At 37.6% G+C, this 7,202-nt stretch overlaps 1 pseudogene; it reads right to left on the reverse strand.

Annotated features, from left to right (window-relative positions):
• Positions 1–1,423: 1,423 nt before the first annotated feature.
• Positions 1,424–2,984, reverse strand: LOC104438775 (annotated as a pseudogene).
• Positions 2,985–7,202: the final 4,218 nt, after the last annotated feature.

Consider the following 7,202-nt stretch of genomic DNA (forward strand, 5'->3'; position numbering starts at 1 on the left):
CACATGAGATTTGATGTATTTAGAAGGCATTCTGATCACTGTTGGTGTTATCAATAGAATGATTTCTTTGAAGCATCACGTCAGACTCTTGAATCCGCTTTACTATTCCTGTCGTCATTGAATATGATTAAATTTGACTTAATTATTTTATGTAAAAGGAAAGGAGACGAAAAGAAAAATTTAAATGACCCTTTCCTCCCCTTTCATCAGAAAATTTGAAAATTTGGATATTAAGTATTATAGACCCAAATAAAATATACAGATCAAAGAAAAGAACTAGCAAACCTGGTTCATAGAAAAAGTTTCCATGTAAAGGAAAATATTTCTCTTTTGTTTTGTTGAAAATATGCGTGCTTTGTAAAACTAAGGTTTTCAATCCATTATTTTGTACCTTTTTAAATTAATAATCCATCTTTTTATTTAGTGATTAAAAATTAAACCCCCTCTTGCGTATATTGTTAATATCAAATTGTCAATACACTGACAATAGAAAATTTTCAGTTGACGAAAACATATTTTGTAACGAAAGAAGCTCGTAACTTACTAATTTCATTAACATTTTTGTAAAGATATTATAGTGCAACACCTATAAAATTTGAGAAAAGTTGGTATCTGACTAATTTTGGGGACGTTGGTAAAAATCATTCTAAGGTTTGTATTTTACTAATCACACTTATAAAAGTTGAAAAATATCAGTGATTTATTAAAATGTTGCTTAAAGTTACTATTACCTACCCCCATGATCCAGAGCTCAATACCCCCTAAAGCATCTGATCAACTACCACGACCAACGTCTCCATTCCTTGGAACTCCTCAAAGACAAAAGTACGATAATGTGAGCAATAATTTGGGTGATAGATATTTTATTAATATGTTATATTTGTATCTCATTTTTCATATATGGATGTCCCAAATCGTCTACTATGATTTTCTCAAGTTCCCACCACCCTACTGTGAAAAAATGCATTCCACATTTTGGCCCTTAAATCATTTGATTTGACTTTTAGTGAACATTGATAAAAGTTTAATGACACAGACAAATGTTTCAGTCCAAACAAAACATAAGGTGGCTACTTTATTGCCACATTAATCATTTGAGAGAGATTTATAGGAAATAGGGTAATCATATTAAAATGGAGAATTAATGATAGTTTATGACAAATGGGTCACGCCGATATCGTGAATCTAATCTCTAGATAGCTTTAATGTTGCGGATTCGGTTATACAGTAGTCGAACCAAGTATAGGAGAGAGAAGGGAGAGCCATTTGAGATAGAATTTGATGTATTCTTCACGTGCAACTTCTTTCCCTATGTTATGCTATTCAATCACTAGACAGTTGACTTGATGGCGAGAGGAGGTTGGGATGAGACTCGAGACAAGACTTGAGTTAAGTTTATCAAAAATAGACCTGCCAAGTTGAATTACCAAGAAACTCTGTCAACTTGAATGCTTATAGAAGTACGACATCGAATGCCATAAAATAGTTTTGGAATCAACTTGACCAATACAAAGTATAAGACAACTGTACATTGAAGCGCAAGTTCATGGGCCGATTTTATAAACATTACCAATACATATGAAGCGCTGTAAAATTGGAAGTGCGCATAGTACACCCTATGCTTCAATACAACACCAGGAACATATCTACGCATTAAGAACTTGCTCATGGTACAAACTTGCACAAGATTTCTAGACAATTTACAATGGCTTTCATTTTCAGTGAAGCAGAACAGTACATGATCCATTAGCTGGCTCTGACCTTCATCATCAGAACCAAAGGGCTGCCTTCTTAAAGATTCCAGTACTTCTCTGGGACGATTGCTTGGAGCGCCCCTACTACCTGTCGCTCCATTGCAAGACCTGACCTTGGGCACTTTGAGAGAACTAAGAGGTGGCGTGGAAGTCCCTCTGCTTACATCCCTGAGAACAGACCGCGCTGTGGCCTCAGCTGCGGCGTCTGCCAGAGATAAAGCCCCTCTAGAATTGCACTGCAATTCATTAGAGGACTCATTCTGGCTCAACGCTCCACTGGGAGCGTTGGAAGCCTGATGCGTATGATTATTCCCTGATTTTCCCATTACAGCAATGGTCTCTGCAGCTTCTGATCTGGCCTTTGCAGATTCATGTTTCTGCATGTCATATAAGAGCTCTCTTTGGAGCTGCTTATCAACAACCAATATTTCATCTATCTCATTCTTGTAGTCCTTGAGGAGGAGACGGAGGCAATCCATGAGGGAACCTGTGATGGGGCTGATCTTGCTCTCAAGTAATCTCTTCAGCTCTATGAATATGGGGATGGTGTTTTGTATGAGGCTCTTTCTTACTGCTTGACTTATGACCTGTCCCTTAGCAGCTGCGGGAGATGTTATTGCTTTCGTCATCCATTTCGGGAGACTCCAATGTGGAATTCTGGTTTGTTAGGAGGCGGATTTCCTTGCATGCAAGAATCTGAAAAGCATCCTGTTCCCTCATTTGAGGGTGCATAAATCCACGTAAAGATGAGTTTATGCAGATCATAAGAACTAGGATTTTCATTGAGGATAAGCTTACGGGGTCAAACACTACCGTTTTATTAAAAACAAAAGAACAGTGATTGGTGAAGATATCTTTCGACAACTGCTAAGTGCCAGTTCAATGACAAGGCTTTGAATCACACAGCACATAAAGTTTAGCAAGCATTTCACAGCGAGACCACATTTTCCCTTCCGTGGTAAAGCAGAAGGACAGTTTCTGCATTATTTTGGGCTTATGGAGATGACGTTTGCAATGTTTAATTCCAAACAGGGAACATATAATCATTTTTTTTTTTGTTTCCTGCAGCTATCCATGCATAACTGTTGACCAGTATTAACGTGCATTGCATAGTACCTGTAGAACTGACTGTCCAGTAGCATCTTCGCTATTGAGCATACCATCAGATGCCGCTGCAAGTATCTCTGCACAAATCTTGGCAAATGTAGCCAACAAGTGCTCGGGGTCCATTTATTTCAGCAAACAAGTGTAATTGCACATTCTCTTGGACCTTGAAATTTCATCAGTGCCCCTGGAAATTTAAGCCTGATGAAGTGTATCTTTTGGTACCATATGATGTTTTCTCTCTGAATGAGATCTCGATTCCAGTAAAAATTCTTAATTTAGATATGTAATCCATACCTTATGGAAAATAGCCAGCTCTCAGACTGAACTCTGAACTATAATGTCCACCATGCGCATGGCAATCATTCAGAACAAAAATTGCTTCCTCTAAACTGTTATAAGCTAAAAGTGGTGCTTTGACTGCAAAGAGAGAAAAATATATATTTAAAAGGACAGGATTAATAAGCAGCTCTACGAAGATCAACCTTTATAACTGTAAACTAACTCTTAGAATATTTCCAAAGAGGAAATCAGCAAGTTCTCTGATCTTCTCAGATTCATCCACCAGAGACAAAAAAAATCGAAGAAAGAGCACTCCCCTCCATTTCACATAGTCCCTCTAAAGTAATTTATGCCATCAAATCAATGGAAGAGTATATCTTCATCAACAAGCAAAGCTTTTGTCTAAAAATGACATCATAAATAGTGATACCAGAAGCAAAACTAGACCTGGAGCAATCTTGACAGAAGTTTGAAAGTCTGCCTCCCGACAAGTTCACATGGATCACCCAGACACCTCGTGATCTTTGCTATGTGACTGTATAGTGATGAAGCATTAGTCACGTGAACAGTTTTCCAAGCTTCAAGTGAATCCTTATCACTTCCGCATATGTGGGTCAAATATCACAACTAGTACGATTAGTACTCACCAATCAATTAAAGCAGTGTAACGAACACAAAAATCCGCCATCATCACAACAAGATTGTTCCTAAGAGCGGCTGAATCACTTTTCTCAAGCTCCTGCAACATTAGGAAATCATTAAACAAGATAAACAAGAAAACAAAATGGGGAAAGCCAACTAGAAGACAAGATCTTTTAGGGAAAAACTTGAACATCATAAAAATTATCAGGACCACAACATGTCAACTAAAAAGCAGATTTCGGGGTTCAAGGGGAAAGCCAGGAAGCATTTCAAGCAAAGGTTTCACATTTTCATTTGAAATTTCAAGAACAAATTCAAATTTTGTTGATCATTTTATTGGATCTCTAATTGTCAAATCATCTAACGCCGAGTCTTGGCATGCATCAAACTGGTATTTCACTGACCAGTAACTTCAATAAATTTCAATATCTTGCGATGGATGTCTTGCAGACATGAACTAACTTTAAGCTGGGAGGTTTAGTCCAGTTCGTAGTAGAAAATACATAAGGCCAACACTTTCCTCAAACTTAAGTTTTTTATATTGTCAGAACCCATTTAATTAAAAGACAATAACAAAAGCAGCAGCACAGAAAAACAGTGTTTGCAGTTTGGCCTTTCAATCTCTAAAGGAAAGTAATCTGACAAATCCTAAATGGGAATATTCAAGGGAACCTAGATATTATCTCCACATATCAGCACTTTTTAATCTTGAAGAGACACATAAATGGGCATCATGGCCTTACCAAACTACACTTTTTGACAGAATCAAGGCCATAACTCCACCATCAGATCGAGCAATCTATGTATTAGCACTTCAATTGACAAACAAAGTAGAATATAGATCCTCGGATATTCATCATCTCAACATTGGTGTCCTGGATTTAAGGAAAGTAATAATTTTATGATGGTGCCTCCAGTGGCTTATTAATTCATGACAGAATAAGTGGACATAAGCTACTAAAAATGCAATTGAAACCACATAAATCTGAGTAGTTGCTATGAGTTATTCCACATTGGTTGCAATAAAGAGTATCAATTGGGGTCATATACACGCAGTCTACCTCTAACTAATCCTTTAAACTTTTGGGTTGAACTTTTGCTAACAATGAATGAAGTTCTATTTTATTATGCATGAATGAATGAAAGAATCACATATTAAACATCCTATGCCCTAGGAAACCAACTTTAATAGAGCTTGGAAAAAGGTAATATTCTGTTTGCATAAGAACATATTCATGTCATGTCAAGGATGAAGAATCTTACTCCATGACTAATGACGTGTAATGACCATGTACTTCAAAAGCATTCTTGTCTATTTTCTTTCCCACAGGATCACAAGCCAGATGATGCTGAAGCATCACATTCACGTGGTTGATCAATTTCCCCAAGAGTTCTTGAAATAAGAGGAAAATAATAAGACATCGACACGAAAAGCCCCATGCCAAACTGAAAATACTAATGTGAAGTAGGTACCCTCAACTGCTATATTTACATTTACCAGCAAACACGGATGATCTCCGGAATCCAATCTCTGTCGTGCTGTTGTCATGCAAATATTAATTCTACATGGGGCATATGTGTTCACCATCATTCCGGTATCCTCTGTGTAGGTGAAAAAAAAAATGAACATGATTTCTCTCATCAGGATTCAGAGACACATTAAACTATTGTGCAAATGATAATACAAGAACATGACTAGTATCTTCCAAGTCAATTTGCACTCCTAATATTGCCAATGAGCTATTCTCATGTCAAGATTACAGCTGTAGTTGGAAATGCTTGCTTCTGTTGCAGTACCATTTAAGCTCTCCACAGAATTAAAAATCACATGCACAGCTCCTCCCATTTCTTTTCAGAGCCATAAACAGCAGCATAGTGCTTGAGCTCCACAGATTTCTTGTCCCCGCGATCAACCAAGCCAAAAATAGTGCACATTTCTAGCTGAAACCACAATTATTGTAGGAGTGACTTTCCAATTTCGTTCAGTGGCAGCTGTAGCAAAACACTTGGATTTGAGCTGTAGATCAAGAAAAGATGGCAAACAGAGATCTAGATCAGCTATCAAAAGGTAAAGAACTTGAGCAAACCACCTTTCTAGCCACCCATTGATTACTTGTCATGTTTATCCCAAAAACATTAAAGCAATACGGTTGATTTAAGGACTTCCTCCATACTTCTGGTTTGGATCTCACACTGTTATCCACAATACAGTGGAAATCCTCTGTTCCTTTTAAGCCTCGGGGTGTAGACATTGTCATCACCAAACAATGACCGAACTGAAGTAATAAATTGCGGATGATGTTAAGGTACGAAATTGCAAGATGATAATTAAAGGCATGAAGAAAAACAAGGAAAGAGTGGCTTCATGATTTGTACTGGGTTTCGACCATTGATGATAACAATTCCAGCCTGATCAAGGCCATGTATCTGCTTTCAGAGAAAGCAATCTTCACATTGGCATATTTAGCGACAAGCAAAGTTTGATACAGATCCATGGAGACTCATCATCTTGACATTAGCGCCCTGGCTTTGAGAAAATGCAGAACACATCTATGGTACATTCTTTGCCTACTTCCATGACCAAATAATGAATTAATAAAATGCAATCAAGATCACATATGCATGAGCAGTGTCCAGAATACATCAGATTGTGAATGTCTCTACTTCATAGAAGTTGGAGAGAAGTATTACTTTATTTAAACAAGCACAGATTGATACCACGTCAAGAATGAAGAATATCATACTATTTGACTGAAGACATCAAATATCCTTTTGGAGGCTATCCAATCTTTTTTATTCATATCATGATCACAAGCCAAATAAATGATGCAAGCCAAGGGGAGGCTTTCTCAAACAATAGGATCGGGAGAGTGACTCGCGCACAAGAAACGGGACGAACAGTAATTTCAGCACTGCGCAAGCTCAGGAGAACAGTCGTATCTTTGTCGATACAGATCGGATCAACCTGATTCCAAAGCCAAATGAACAAAGACTTCTGGATCTACAATTTCTGTGTTTTGGATTTTCTGAAATAAGCACTTTAGGATAGTCGAAATTGGGTTGGAAGTAACGAACAGAACAGGAAAAGATAGGAACTTCGTTGGTTGCTCTTCTAGGCCTCCAAGGAAGTTGAGGGGGGCACCGATTCTTCTAGATCGATGACTGCAACTCTTTAAGGATGCAGATTTCGAAAGCTCCGACTCTTCAAGGACGGAGTGAAAACTCTTCTAGGTTTTCAAGGAGATGAACTCTACAAGGTTCACGATACTTGCTTCAAAGAAAAGTTTTTCATTTATCAAAAGTCATCTGTCTTCTACAAGAAATTGGGCTTATATCATCAAAGAAATAAAGATAAAGCATTGAAACTAGGAGAAATAAAGGAGCATTGAAACTAGGAGATATAGTAAAGGGCATGGAAAC

The sequence above is a fragment of the Eucalyptus grandis genome, chromosome 3 (assembly GCF_016545825.1).
Source record: "Eucalyptus grandis isolate ANBG69807.140 chromosome 3, ASM1654582v1, whole genome shotgun sequence".
Taxonomy (NCBI): domain Eukaryota; kingdom Viridiplantae; phylum Streptophyta; class Magnoliopsida; order Myrtales; family Myrtaceae; genus Eucalyptus; species Eucalyptus grandis.